At 44.4% G+C, this 16,379-nt stretch overlaps 1 pseudogene; it reads right to left on the reverse strand.

Moving 5' to 3' along the window:
- Positions 1-15,842, reverse strand: part of LOC111971282 (stimulated by retinoic acid gene 6 protein-like) — a 17,685-nt pseudogene extending 1,843 nt beyond the window's left edge.
- Between the last annotated feature and the right edge of the window lie 537 nt (positions 15,843-16,379).

Raw genomic sequence — 16,379 nt, forward strand, 5'->3', positions numbered from 1 at the left:
AGCATGCGCGTGTGACAGGTTCTATGTCAAGCTACGGCCTGTGCTTCCCGAAGCGACCTGCAGTCTGTGGTCGCGTCTCCAGTCGTTCCTCTCTACTGACGAGAGGATTTCAGTTTTCCTGTTTTGTATTTACTAAGATATATCCAGGAAGTATCGTTTTTGTTTAAGACTGGAATAAAGACTCTGTTTCGTTAAGTCGCTTTTGGGTCCTCATCACCAGCATAACAGAAAGGATTCCGACCAAGAATGGACCCAGCGACTACGGATTCTCCGCTACAACTGCCGTCGAGATCCAGGGAGCATGCTCGGCAGACACGAGCAGAATTATCTGCTGCTCGTCATGCCGTTGAGACCTGGCCGCTCAGTCTCCGACCTCTCAGACAGTTTCAGAGTCTCGTCTCGTGCCACAGCTACTTCCTGGTCTTCCGAGTCTCCGGAACCTAGGGTTAATAACCCACCATGTTACTCTGGGCAGCCCACTGAGTGCCGCTCCTTTCTCACCCAGTGTGATATTGTGTTCTCTCTCAGCCAACACATTACTCAAAGAGAGAGAGCTCGGATCCCTACGTCATATCACTCCTTACTGGTCGGGCTCGGGAGTGGGGCACAGCTATCTGGGAGGCAAGGGCTGAGTGTACTAACGATTACTGAACTTTAAAGAGGAGATGATACGGGTTTTTGATCGCTAGTTTTTGGGAAGGAGGCTTCCAGGGCCCTGGCTTCCCTATGTCAAAGGTGATCGATCCATAACGGATTACTCTATAGAGTTTCGCACTCTTGCTGCCTCCAGTGACTGGAACGAGCCGGCGTTGCTCGCTCGTTTTCTGGAGGGACTCCACGCTGAGGTTAAAGATGAGATTCTCTCCGGGAGGTTCCTTCCAGCGTGGACTCTTGATTGCACTCGCCATCCGCATAGAACGACGGGTAGATCTTCGTCACCGAGCCTCGTGGAAGGAGCTCGCGTTAAACGGTGTTCCCCTCTCGCATCTCAACCATCTCCTCCCACCGGCTCAGAGACTGAGCCCATGCAGCTGGGAGTATTCGCATCTCGACTAAGGAGAGGGAACGGAGAATCACCAACCGCTTTGCTCTATTGCGGTTCTGCTGGACATTTTGTCATTTCATGTCCAGTAAAAGCCAGAGCTCATCATAAGCGGGGGGCTACTGGTGAGCGCTACTACTCAGGGTCTCTCCATCAAGATCCTGTACTACCTTGTCGGTCCATCTACGCTGGTCTGGTTCGGCTGCTTCCTGCAGTGCCTTGATAGACTCTGGGGCTGAGGGTGTTTTATGGACGAAGCATGGGCTCGGAAACATGACATTCCTTTCAGACAGTTAGGGAGCCCACGCCCCATGTTCGCCTTAGATGGTGTCTTCTCCCCAGTATCAGATATGAGACACTACCTTTAACCCTCACAGTACTGGTAACCACAGTGAGACTATTTCTTTTTGATTTTTGTTCACCCTTTTACACCTGTTGTTTTGGGTCATCCCTGGCTAGTATGTCATAATCCTTCTATTAATTGGTCTAGTAATTCTATCCTATCCTGGAACGTTTCTTGTCATGTGAAGTGTTTAATGTCTGCTATCCCTCCTGTTTCTTCTGTCCCCTCTTCTCAGGAGAAACCTGGTGATTTGACAGGAGTGCCGGAGGAATATCATGATCTGCGCACGGTCCTTCAGTCGGTCCAGAGCCAACTCCTTCTCCTCACCGGTCGTAATGATTGTTGTATTGATCTCCTTCCGGGACCACTCCCCCTCGGGGTAGACTATACTCTCTGTGGCTCCCGAACGTAAGGCTCTCGAGGATTATCTGTCTGTTTCTCTCGACGCGGGTACCGTGGTGCCTTCTTCCTCTCCCCGGAGCGGGGGTTTTTTTTGTTAAAAAGAAGGACGGTACTCTGCGCCCCTGCGTGGATTATCGAGGGCTGAATGACATAACGGTTAGAATCGTTATCCGCTTCCCCTTATGTCGTCAGCCTTCGAGATTCTGCAGGGAGCCAGGTTCTTTACTAAGTTGGACCTTCGTAACGCTTACCATCTTCGTGCGCATTCAGAGAGGGGGACGAGTGAAAACGGCGTTTAACACTCCGTTAGGGCATTTTGATACCGGGTTCTGCCGTTCGGTCTCGCTAATGCGTCCAGCTGTCTTTCAGGCATTAGTTAATGCTGTACTGAGACATGCTGAACATCTTTTGTTTTCGTTTACCTTGACGATATCCTGATTTTTTTCACCGTCACTCGAGATTCATGTTCAGCACGTTCGACGTGTACTCCAGCGCCTTTTAGAGAATTGTCTCTACGTGAAGGCTGAGAAGTGCGCCTTTCATGTCTCCTCTGTCACATTTCTCGGTTCTGTTATTTCCGCTGAAGGCATTCAGTATGGATCCCGCTAAGGTCCAGGCTGTCAGCGATTGGCCCGTTCCTAAGTCACGTGTCGAGTTGCAGCGCTTTCTCGGTTTCGCTAATTTCTATCGGCGTTTCATTCGTAATTTCGGTCAAGCGTGCTGCTCCTCTCACAGCTCTTACTGTCTGTCAAGACGTGCTTTAAGTGGTCCGGTTCCGCCCCAGGGAGCTTTGATCCCTCAAGAAGCGATTTACATCCGCTCCTATCCTTGTTACTCCTGACGTCACTAAACAATCATTGTCGAGGTGGTTTCAGAGGTGGGCGTGGGCCCATTCTGTCCCCAGCGCTTCCCATTCAGACGATAAGGTCCATCCTTGCGCCTTATTTTTCTCATCGCCTGTCGCCATCGGAACGGCAACTATGATGTGGGTAACCGCGAACTGCTCGCATCCGCTTAGCCCTAGGCGAATGGCGACAGTGGTTGGAGGGGCGACCGTCCTTTTGCGTTTGGGACTGAACCATAAGAACCTTGAGTACATCCGTTCTGCCAAACGACTTATGCACGTAAGCTCGTTGGGCGTTGTTTTCCACTCGTTTCGAGTTCGTGTTTCTTATCGCCCGGAAAATAAGAACACCAAGCCTGATGCCTTATCCCGTCTCTTTTAGTTCTTCTGTGGCTTCTACCGACCCCGAGGGAATTCTCCCTGAAGGGCGTGTTGTCGGGTTGACTGTATGGGGAATTGAGAGACAGGTAAAGCAAGCTCTCACTCACAGCTCGCCGCGCGCTTGTCCTAGTAACCTTCTTTTCGTTCCTGTCTCTACTCGTCTGGCTGTTCAGTGTGCTCACTCTGCCAAGTTAGCTGGCCACCCCGGCGTTCGGGTACGCTTGCTTCTATTACGCCAGCGGTTGGTGGCCTACTCAGGAGCGTGACACGCGCCGTTTCGTGGCTGCTTGTTCGGACTGCCGCGAGCTAAGTCAGGTAACTCTCCTCCGCGGTCGTCTCAGACCGCTTCCCATTCCTTCTCGACCATGGTCTCACATCGCCTTAGACTTTATTACCGGTCTGCCTTCGTCTGCGGGGAGACTGTGATTTCAACGGTTGTCGATAGGTCTCTAAGGCGGCACATTTCATTCCCCTCGCTAAGCTTCCTTCCGCTAAGGAGACGGCACAAATCATCATTGAGAATGTGTTCAGAATTCATGGCCTCCGTTAGACGCCGTTTCAGACAGAGGTCCGCAATTCCACGCGACAGTTTGGAGGAGTTCTGTCGTTTGATTGGTGCTTCCGTCAGTCTCTCTTCCGGTTTTCATCCCCAGTCTAACGGTCAAGCAGAAGGGCCAATCAGACGATTGGTCGCATATTACCAGCCTTTCTTTCGAAACCCTGCGTCTTGGGCAGAACAGCTCCCCTGGGCAGAATACGCTCACAACTCGCTTCCTTCGTCTGCCTCTGGGCTATCTCCGTTTCAGAGTAGTCTTGGGTACCAGCCTCCTCTGTTCTCTGTCCCAGCTCGCCGAGTCCAGCGTTCCCTCCGCTCAGGCTTTGTCCAACGTTGTGAGCGCACCTGGAAGAGGGTCAGGTCTGCACTTTGCCGTTACAGGGCGCAGACTGTGAGAGCCGCCAAAAACGTAGGATTAAGAGTCCTAGGTATTGTCGCGGTCAGAGAGTGTGGCTTTCCACTGTAACCTTCCCCTTACGACAGCTCTCGCAATTGACTCCGCGGTTCATTGGTCCGTTCCGTGTCTCTCAGGTCGTCAATCCTGTCGCTTGTGCGACTGCTTCTTCCGCGACATCTTCGTCGCGTCCACCCTGTCTTCCATGTCTCCTGTGTCAAGCCTTTTCTTCGCGCCCCCGTTCGTCTTCCCTCCCCCCCCGTCCTTGTCGAGGGCGCACCTATTTACAAGGTACGGAAGATCATGGACATGCGTTCTCGGGGACGTGGTCACCAGTACTTAGTGGAATTGGAGAGGGTTACGGTCCTGAGGAGAGGAGTTGGGTTCCATCTCGGGACGTGCTGGACGTCGTTGATTGATGATTTCCTCCGTTGCCGCCAGGGTTCCTCCTCGAGTGCGCCAGGAGGCGCTCGGTGAGTGGGGGGTACTGTCATGTTTTGTCATTGATTATCATGTCTTGTCCCTGTGCTTCCTTCTATTCGTTTCCCTCTGCTGGTCTTATTAGGTTCTTTCCCTCTTTCTATCCTCTCTCTCCCTCTTTCGCTCTCTCTCTCTATCGTTCCGTTCCTGCTCCCAGCTGTTCCTCATTCTCCTAACTACCTCATTTACTCTTTCACACCTGTCCCCTATTTTGCCCTCTGATTAGAGTCCCTATTTCTCCCTCTGTTTTCCGCTTCTGTCCTTGTCGGATCCTTGTTTGATGTTTTGTCTATGTTTGCTGTTCTGTGTCCTTGTTCCGCCCTGTCGTGTTTTTGCCTTCTTCAGATGCTGCGTGTGAGCAGGTGTCTATGTCAGCTACGGCCTGTGCCTTCCCGAAGCGACCTGCAGTCTGTGGTCGCGTCTCCAGTCGTTCCTCTCTACTGACGAGAGGATTTCAGTTTTCCTGTTTTGTATTTACCTAAGATATATCCAGGAGTATCGTTTTTGTTTAAGACTGGAATAAAGACTCTGTTTCTGTTAAGTCGCTTTTGGGTCCTCATTCACCAGCATAACAACTGGAGGTTAGTATGATTTGTGCTCTCAGAACCTTCTAATCTCTCAAGGACTATTTAGTCTAATACACACTCACATGATGAGAAACTTCAACCTACACTAAATGATCTTTCAAACATCCCATTCTTTTGATCTGCAGCTGTGTTCATGACATCTTGACGTTAACTGACCTGGCGAAGGTGTGTTGTTGAACGTGGAGTACGATGCTGCCTCTGTGGTCCTCTGTTGTCTCTCCAGGAGAAGATGGCAGAAACACACCATGACAGGGTTGTTGTGGTAGTGGTCTGCGAAAATCATCCCGATCCAAGTGCTGTAACCTGAAATAGACAGTCAAAGAGTTACATTCTATAGGACGTGTACTTGCCACACCATCTTTGTCATTCAAATCCAGTGAAATGCTGCCACCTTCTGTATAAATAAAATATTACAGGCCTTGCGATAGACGCGCAGGATTTCCTAAACTCGGTCCTGGGTGCACCTTTGGTTTTTGCCCTAGCACTACACAGCTGATTCAAATATCCAACTCATCATTATGCTTTGATTAATTGAATCAGCTGTGTAGTGTTAGGGTAAAAAAACTAAAGGTGAACTCAGGGGGGGCCCCAGGGCCAAGTTTGGAACTAGCATCCTCTCCAAGGGGCGTACTTGTACACATCAAGCTGCCTCACTCTACAGCAGTAGTAGGCAACCCTGGTCCTGGAGTAACATAGGCACTTCATGATTTGGATTTAACCGGCCTGGAAGACCAGGTGTGTTGAATTTAGGCAATCACTGAACTGATCGATTAGCTCAGTTGGTCAGGTGTGGTGCCTAGTTGGAACAGAATCCTGAAGTGTTTGCGGCACTACAGGAACAGGGTTGCCTACCCCCTGCTCTACAGAAACGAGGCTACTTACTTATATTACAGTGACGGAATCACCTGCTAGTGTATAGCTGCACCTGTATGAGTTTACAATGAAAAACTATGGGCTTTAGTTATAGCCTTTAATTAGGGTGCAGAGTTTTTCTTGGTCAGTTGGTCAGGGAAAACCTTTGGGCCGTAACTAGGTCACTAAACTGACCAGGGTCCATGGATTCGTATCCCCTCGGCATGATGGTACGGTCGATACGTGACACCAGCCAGGTGCCCACCACGCAGCTGATCAGCAGACGCAGGATGCAGTTACTCAGGCCCATCACAACGTTGTAGAAGAAGAAGAAGTAGTTGAAGTTGTGGAACGCCTTCCTAGAGGGGAGATACCATAGGGTCATGTCAACGTACACTGCGAATACCAAACATGAGGAACGCCTTCCCAATATTTCGCCGTCAGAACAGCCTCAATTCGTCTGGGCATGGATTCTACAAGGTGTCGAAAGCAGTCAACAGGGATGCTGGCCCATGTTGACTCCAATGCTTCCCACAGTTGTGTCAAGTTGGCTGGATGTCCTTTGGGTGGTGGACCATTCTTGATACACACAGGAAACTGTTGAGCGTGAAAAACCCAGCAGTGTTGCAGTTCTTGACACAAATCTTTTGTCTTGCCCATTCACCCTCTGAATGGCACACATACACAATCCATGTCTCAATTGTCTCAAGGCCTAAACATCCTTTTTTAATTTGTACACTAACTTCTACACTGATTGAAGTAGATTTAACAAGGGACATCAATAAGGGATCATAGCTTTCACCTGGATTCACCTGTTCAGTCTGTCATGGAAAGAGCAGGTGTTCTTAATGTTGTATACACTCAGTGTATGTATTTCCTGATATGTAAAAGAAACATTCACTGTCAAACGGTGTGTGTGTGTATATGTGTGTGTGTGTGTGTGTTCTTGCAGGTGTGTGCGAACAGCTTGACTGCACTTTGTCTGTGCTACACATTTATGCATAATGAGGCTCAATTAGCCCTGGTTTGGGTGAAATGCTGAATGTCAAGCCATAAAAATCTCCTCAAGTCTGTGGCCAGAGGCATGTAAATACTGGTTGTGTTTTTCTGCTTCTCATTAGCTTAGTGTTTAGATGAGAACCACTACTATTCATCCCCAGCATTAGCCCTGGGTTAAGGAAAGCTTGTGTGTACAGTAACTAAGGTAAACTAAAGTAAATAGCTCTGGGTAAAGAAAAATAGTTGTGAAAAGATCTTATGATGTAAACCAGGAAATCCGATACCAACATTTGTCACAATGTTGATCTGTGCAGTATGATGTGTACAGTACAGTGGAGGCTGCTGAGGGGAGGACGACTCATAATTAATGGCTGGAACGGAGGACATGGAATGGCATCAAAACACATGGAAAACATGCGTTTGATGTATTAGATACCGTTCCACTCATGCCGCTCCAGCCATTATCACGAGCCCGTCCTCCCCAATTAAGGTGCCACCAACCTCCTGTGGTACAGTACCCATCTAAATGTGGGTGTTTTATCATGCACCATATCCTTACAGCATGTTCCTTGAAATCCTTTCACTAAGGAAATGTTAAGCGTTCTTCTTTCTTTGTGTGAATGTTCCAAAGAAGTGCACCAAACATAGATTGTAACTCGGCAGAGTTGTGACGGGTGAATGACAGGTGACCAGCAGGCTAAGGTGAACGTTAGGTCGAGGCATGGCCTGTATTACATAATACTGTACCTGTTGTTGAGTGCCAGAGGTTTCTTCCTGTCTGAAGGTGAGATCTTGTCCTGAAGGAAGAACACTTGGACCAGCACCACCTGTACTATAACCAATCCTATAACGATACCTATGGTCAAACTGATAGAGAGAACTTTACTTCACACAGGATAAGGAAACTCACACTGCTTGGATATGCATACATACCAGGAAATATGTTACGTTGACACTCAACGGGTAAAGAAATACTAGTGATCAGTGACATTTTCTAATATGAACTGAGCGGCTCCTTGAAAATATCTTATTTCTGAATAGTTATATCTTGTTTAAAACAGTTAAAGGGACAGTTTTCCAAATCCAGATTAAGCCTAATCCTGGACTCAAAAACACTTTCAATGGCGATTCTCTGTTAATCTGGGTCTGGGACACTGTCCCATAGAGTACACTTACAGAACGGTTCCCAGGTTGGTCAACATTTCCAACACTCTTCCATTTTTTCGATGGGGAGGACCACTCTGTAGGCAAAGAGCAACGCAAAGACGAACTGGATAAAGTGAACAATTAGAAAACCTGGAAGAAATTGGAGAACTTTCATATAGAATGCATTTATTTATCTTTTATCTATCCAATACATAACTATTCACGGTCACCTCCAAAATGATTGGCACCCTTGATAAAGATGAACAAAAAAGACTGTAAATACAAATACTGCGCTATACTGTATCCCCCAAAAAGGGACAATTCTATACTTTTATACTAATGCAATTGCTCAGAGAAAGAGATTACGCTTAAGAAGTTTTTTTTTTTAATCTAAAAAAGATACCTGTCAATATTATTGGAACCCCTGAAGATAAAATCTAAATAAAATCTGCATTAACATTCTACTTTTTTTTAATGTATCTCAATTTAAGGAAGTGTATTGTGGCCTTCCATGGCTTGCTGTTTCACTGGGGTATAAAAATGAGGTAACACACGTGTAAAATCCCTTTGTCATCCATTACCACGCAGAAAGGCAAAAAATGAATCAATGAAAAGAGACAACTAGTTGTTGACTTTCATAAATCAGGCAATGGGTACCCCCAAAAAATAGAAAAACCAAATATACCACTTACCACTATTAGGGCAACAATTAAGAAGTTTAAAACCGCTGCAACAGTGGTAAACTTGCATGGTAGAGGACCCAAGTGTATCTTGTCTCCACACACAGTGAGCAAGATGGTTTGGGAGGCATCAAAAAATCCAAGGGCCACAGCTGGAGAATTACAGAACTTGGTCACATCTTGGGGTCACCAAGTCTCCAACTCAAAAGTTAGACACCAACTCCATGGCAATAGCCTATTTTATTGAGAGCTAACAACAAATGTAAACTCTTGGGAGTTTGCTAAACGGCATTGGCACTTAGATTGGAACTGGGTGCAATGGCCATCGCATTCTCCGGACTTGAAACCCAATGAAAACCTGTGGTTTGAATTGAAGAGGGCATTCCATAAGCGCAGACCAAAGGATATCAAGGATCTGGAAAGATTCTGTATGGAGGAATGGTCTAAGATCCCTCTCAATGTGTTCTCCAATCTGATAAAGCATTATAGGAAAAAGGCTAAGTGCTGTTATCCTTGCAAGGGGGAGGGCGTACAACATTTTGAAAATAAATAAATATTTAATAATAAATGTAAATCATTTTCACAGATATCTTTTTGAGAATTTATTTTATTACTTCAACAAAATATTTTTCTCTGAGCAATTGTATTAGCATCTCTCGAGTATGCAATCTGGTTTCCGCTCAGGTTATGGATGTGTCACAGCAACCTTAAAGGTCATCAATGATGTCACCATTGCCCTTGATTCTAAGCAATATTGTGCTGCTATTTTTATTGACTTGGCCAAAGCTTTTGATACGGTTGACCATTCCTTTCTAGACTAAGGAGTATTGGTGTCCCTGAGGGGTCTTTGGCCTGGTTTACTAACTACCTCTCTCAAAGAGTGCAGTGTATAAAGTGAGAAAATCTGCTGTCTCAGCCACTGCCTATCACCAAGGGAGTACCCCAAGGTTCAATCCTAGGCCCCACGCTCTTCTCAATTTAAATCAGCAATATAGCTCAGGCAGTAAGAAGCTCTCTCATTTATATGCAGATGATACAGTCTTATACTCAGCTGGCCTCTCCCCGGATTTTGTGTTACATCCTCTACAACAAAGCTCTCTTAGTGTCCAACAAGCTTTCTCTACCCTTAACCTTGTTCTGAACACCTCCAAAAGAAAGATCATGTGGTTTGGTAAGAAGAATGCCCCTCTTCCCACAGGTGGTATTACTACCTCTGAGGGTTTAGAGCTTGAGGTAGTCATCTCCTACAAGTACTTGGGAGTATGACGGTGGACTGTCCTTCTCTCAGCACATATCAAAGCTGCAGGCTAAAGTTAAATCTAGACTTGGTTTCCTCTATCATAATCGCTCCTCTTTCACCCCAGCTGCCAAACTAACCCTGATTCAGATGACCATCCTACCCATGCTAGATTACGGAGACATAATTTATAGATCGTCAGGAAAGCGTGCTCTCGAGCGGCTAGATGTTCATTACCATTCGGCCATCAGATTTGCCACCAATGCTCCTTATAGGACACATTACTGCACTCTATACTCTTCTGTAAACTGGTCATCTCTGTATACCCGTCGCAAGACCTACTGGTTGATGCTTATTTATAAAACCCTCTTAGGCCTCACTCCCCCCTATCTGAGATATCTACTGCAGCCCTCATCCTCCACATACAACACCCGTTCTGCCAGTCACATTCTGTTAAAGGTCCACAAAGCACACACATCCCTGGGTCGCTCCTCTTTTCAGTTCGCTGCAGCTAGCGACTGGAACAAGCTGCAACAAACACTCAAACTGGACAGTTTTATCTCAATCTCTTCATTCAAAGACTTATTCATGGACACTCTTACTGACAGTTGTGGCTGCTTCGCGTGATGTATTGTTGTCTCTACCTTCTTGACCTTTGTGCTGTTGACTGTGCCCAATAATGTTTGTACCATGTTTTGTGCTGCTACCATGTTGTGTTGCTACCATGCTGTGCTGTCATGTGTTGCTGCCTTGCTATGTTGTTGTCTTAGGTCTCTCTTTGTTTAGTGTTGTGTTGTCTCTCTTGTCGTGATGTGTCCTATATTTATATTGAATTTAGTTATTTATTTTAATCCCAGGCCACTGTCCCCGGAGCAGGCCTTTTGCCTTTTGGTAGGCCGTCAATGTAAATAAGAGTTTGGTCTTAACTGACTTGCCTAGTTAAATAAAGGTTAAATAAAATAAATAAATAAAAAGCATACATTTGTATTTTTTTAATCAAATAATATAGCTCTGTATTTTTATTACGTATGTTATACATTCTTTTTTGCCCATCTTTATCAAGATTGGCAATCATTTTGGAGGTGACTGTTTATGTCTCATCCTATATATCCCCTTATAACTATGTATTGTATGGGCTGAAAGGAAGAGGAAAGGTTGTCTTACCCCACAAAGTAAATGCTATTTGCCATCCGGAGTATTTTGTGATGGCAGCCTGCATGTAATGTCACAAAATATGACTCTTAAAAATGTTGACACAACAAATAACATTCCCAATCATTCTGTGGAACATTCTGGAATTGGAATGCGCTGCTACTCACCCCACTGACTGCAGAAGTGGGATTATGGAACTTCTCAGGAAGAAAGCCCTTCTCCCCAGCCCACAATCTCTTCAGATGTTTCCTGTGACAGGGCAAAAATTATAACAATACCAACAGACACGGTTAATAATATTAACAGACCAATACATCATTTGCATAATGTACACTGTGTATATATATGGAATAACTGCTTCAAACAGGACATACCGGTAACATGCTAACACATGGAATGTGTATAACACAGATGTTAGGCTGGCAAAGATGGTTGTGGCTAGCCAGGACTCTGGAAAATCAATCAATCAATCAAACAAACGAATTCATAAACTATGCAGACTGATGAATGATAATGGTACAGATATTCAGGCAAAAGGGTTTTCCGGCTTTCCCCATATGAGAACCCTTTTTGGTTCCAGGTAGAACGCTTTTGGGTTCCATGTAGAACCCTCTTTAGAAAGGGTTCTGCATGGAACCCAAAAGGTTTCTCCTCCAGAACATAGTAGACCTAATTTTGAAACCAGGCCAATGGTGGTGTATGTTTCAATGGTATGACAGGCTGTTACCAACAATTTACTTTTATATAACCACGGAATATATCATATTTATATGTATGGCTATGGCTGCAACTTGTGACGGTAATAACTGAAATGATGAACTAGCCCTACATAGGATGCCGTTAATGAATGAATGGCTAATGCCCTACTGTATGTAGGGCTAATGATGAGCGAGTGTTTCTCCTACTGTTGTCCTACCGGTCAATAGGGCTCCTTCTCAACAACCTCTGTACATGCTTGGCCTGGTGACACTGGATTAGCTGCTCTTGGTCCTGAAAGAAGTGATGTCAAAAACATTTGCAGGGTGGCATGAAATGAAGCTCATGATATTCAAAATCCCGTTTGAATACGAGTCATAAATAACACAATATATATACGCTATTGGGATTAATAACTCCATTTCACTGGCACACATCCTCAAACAGAGGTGGTAATCTCCAACTGAAATGCTCACCTCAGTTTCAAGCAGGAGGCGAATCCGAACAGCTTTGATCAGCATGTATGTGAACCGCCCCAGGAGGAAGATGAGAGACAAAATGGTCGGCCACATGTAGACTAGCTTCTGGCGACTACCCAGCATCTACAGAGTACAACTTCATGTTCACATGGCAGTCATAGACGCAGAAATACATAAGCCTAACAGCCACACCTACTTTCAAGAGTGATGAATGCCTTGGCAAAAACGGTAAGGGATATAGCATTTGAATYTAGTAAATGAGTGGAATAACTCATTTGGCATCTATGATAAAGATATATTATTGAATGCAATGACATACTGTACTATGAACTATATGTGAGATGAATGCTAAATATGCCAAATTGTATATATACACTACCGGTCAAAAGTTTTAGAAGATCTACTCATTCAAGGGTTTTTCTTTATTTTTACTATTTTCTACATTGTAGAATAATACTGAAGACATTAAAACTATGAAATAACACATATGGAATCATATACAAACCAAAAAGTGTAAAACAAATAAAAAATATATTTGAGATTTGAGATTCTCAAATAGCCATCCTTTGCCTTGATGACAGCTTTGCACACTCGTTGCATTCTCTCAACCAGCTTCACCTGGAATGCTTTTCCAACAGTCTTGAAGGAGTTCCCACAAATGCTGAGCACTTGTTGGCTGCTTTTCCTTCACTCTGCAGTCCGACCCATCCCAATTGGGTTGAGGTCGGGGGATTGTGGAGGCCAGGTCATCTGATGCAGCACTCCATCACTCTCCTTCTTGGTAAAATAGCCCTTACACAGCCTGGACGTGTGTTGAGTCATTGTCCTATTGAAAAACAAATGATAGTCCCACTAAGCCCAAACCAGATAGGATGATGCATCGCTGCAGAATGCTGTGGTCGTCATGCTGGTTAAGTGTGCCTTGAATTCTAAGTAAATCACAGACAGTGTCACCAGCAAAGCACCACCACACCATAACACCTCCTCCTCCATGCCTCCATGCTTTGCGGTGGGAAATACACATGCAGAGATCATTGGAACCAAAAATCTCCAATTTGGACTCCAAACCAAAGGACAAATTTCCACCGGTCTAATGTCCATTGCTCGTGTTTCTTGGRCCYYGCAWGTCTCTTCTTATTATTMGTGTRCTTTAGTAGTGGTTTCTTTGCAGCAATTCGCCCATGAAGGCCTGATTCACACAGTCTCCTCTGAGCAGTTGATGTTGAGATGTGTCTGTTACTTGAACTCTGTGAAGCATTTATTTGGGCTGCAATTTCTGAGGCTGGTAACTCTAATGAAACAAAGGTAACTCTGGGTCTTCCTTTCCTGTGGCGATCCTCATGAGAGCCAGTTTCATCATAGCGCTTGATGGTTTTTGCGACTGCACAACGTTCAAAGTTCTGAAATTTTCCTGATTGATTGACCTTCATGTCTTAAAGTAATGATGGACTGTCGTTTCTCTTTGCTTATTTGTTCTTGCCATAATATGGACTTGGTCTTTTACCAAATAGGGCTATCTTCTGTATACCCCCCTACCTTGTCACAACACAGCTGATTGGCTCAAACGCATTAAGAAGGCACACCTGTTAATTGAAATGCATTCCAGGTGACTACCTCATGAAGCTGGTTAAGAGAATGCCAAGAGTGTACAAAGCTGTCATCAAGGAGAAGGGTGGCTATTTGAAGAATCTCAAATATAAAACATATTTTGATTTGTTTAACACTTTTTTGGTTACCACATGATTCCATATTATTATTTGTTATTAGTTATTTCATAGGTATGTCTTCACTATTATTCTACAATGTAGAAAATAGTACAAATAAAGAAAAACCCTTGTGTTCTAGTGTATAAGCATTTGAACGTAATGACAATGCTAATAAACGGATGTAGACATGCTTTGTGCTTTGTGAGTGGTATTAGAGTCAACAACAGGTATTCAAGTTAGGATAAGACAAATCTTGTGTCTACTATTCAAACAGGCTTTTCCAATTTCCACCTCTGTGCAAACATGCCAGGATGACGGCAACACAAAGTTAATTCAACACATTCTATCACACAATCATCAAACGGGTAGTTTGTCACCCTTTCCCAGAAGAGTGGATATCCATTTTCATCTTCATAAGTGCTACATTTCTCTTGCTTGCAGGCAGTATATGTTGCTAAACCACATTGCTATAGCAGCCTGTTATACCACATTGCATTCTATATGGAGGGGGTAAACGACTGTGTTGGCGTGTTGAATACTCACCTACCTTACCGGTGGGACACGTCACTGTATCCCACAGTGTGATGATTAACCTGCGAATAAAAAACAACCAGGCTGTTATAGGGAGTCCTTAGATCAATGCTACTTATTCAGTAAGCTGGGCAATTCCTGTAACGACTAAATCAAGCTGTCTACAGGTACAGTGCTGTGAAAAAGTATTTGCCCCCTTTCTGATATTCTCTATTTTTGCATATTTTTTATATATATAACATTATCAGATCTTCAACCAAAATCTAATATTAGATAAAATAACCCCAAAAAACATATACTTATTTATTTATTTATTTAACAAAGTTATGCAACACCCAATTCCCCGGCGTAAAAAGGATTTGCACCGTCAGTAACTGGTCATAAAGGGGCGAATGCTTTTTCACAGCACTGTAAGTCCCCATAGAGCCAGGAGTTATTCATTCTGACCAGAAAAAACAACCCTTACTTCAACCGGTCAGATCTCAGGGTCGGTAAAAACTCCTGACCCTACGCCATGACATCACATCAAATGTGCACTGACCATGTCAAAGAGCAGAGGATTCCCAGAACAGCCCCGAACTCTCGGCAAGGGGTTGACAGACATGCAAAGAAAGGGAAATAGGCCCACCTCGAGAGCACCCACGAGGAACACAAACGCTGCAAAGACAAAGACATGCTTGTGTTGAGAGCAGTGCACATGCCATTGTTACTAGGGCCATGTCAGGTTATCCTATGTGGTCAGGAAAAACTCCCAGCCCTCACCATTATCAATGCTACAGTACACAATATAGAATACAGTGGCATTCATGAATCGATCAAGTACTCTTCCTAGGTTCCTGCCTTTCTAGGGAGTTTTTCCTAGCCACCGTGCTTCTACATCTGCCTTGCTTGCTGTTTGGGGTTTTAGGCTGGGTTTCTGTATAAGCACTTTGTGACATCCGCTGATGTAAAAAGGGCTTTCTAAATAAATGTGATTTGATTTGATATTAGGGAGATGAGAAACCCAGCAGGTACTGAGATCCCTCTGAGGATCTAATGTTGCCTGACACTCCTGCTACACTGGTGTTCCACTCGCTAAAGAACATTCTGACTCACCCCTGTTCAATATTCCATTCACTCAGAAGCATTTTTGATACGGTCATAACCATGTCATAATATGTTACAACAGCTGACATAACGTGTCATAACCTGTCATAATATGGTCATAACACCTGTTGTGACATATATTGCGTTATTTTATGGCTGGTTATCACACCTACACAAGAGTGTCAAAACCGACAAAACCTACCACACAAGGCAAAACATTCCATTACACCATAGCCTACTTGTCAACATTATTTCTATTTAATATAACATTTTCTGAAATGGACCATATTTCATTATCATTGTAATCATTGATGTCAGACATGCACCTACCCCAACGCTCTGTTGCTGATGACTGGGATGAATGCACGGACAGATTTCAGGAGCAGGACAAGACACCCTCTTTTTGACTGATGACTGACATAAGGGCATGTACGTGATAGGCCTATCTGGCTTACATGATTCTGATCATACTGGTCATAATGCTTCTTGACAGTGTCATAAAGTGTAAAAACATAACTTTAAAGGAATTCAATACAACAACAAAGGATAAGAAACAAACTTTCAAACGTAAGGAAACTTCTTTGCAGGGAAAAAACACATTTGAATAAATGTGGGTTTTGACACTCTTATGTAGGTGTCACAATCAGCCACAAAATAACGCAATATATGTCACAACAGGGGTAAATATATTTGTCATGACAGTGTTATGATCATATTATGACAGGTTATGACAAGTTATGTCAGCTGTTATGACATAGTTATGACTGTATCATAACGTGTTATGAC

Source organism: Salvelinus sp. IW2-2015, linkage group LG13 (assembly GCF_002910315.2).
Source record: "Salvelinus sp. IW2-2015 linkage group LG13, ASM291031v2, whole genome shotgun sequence".
In the NCBI taxonomy this organism is placed as follows: domain Eukaryota; kingdom Metazoa; phylum Chordata; class Actinopteri; order Salmoniformes; family Salmonidae; genus Salvelinus; species Salvelinus sp. IW2-2015.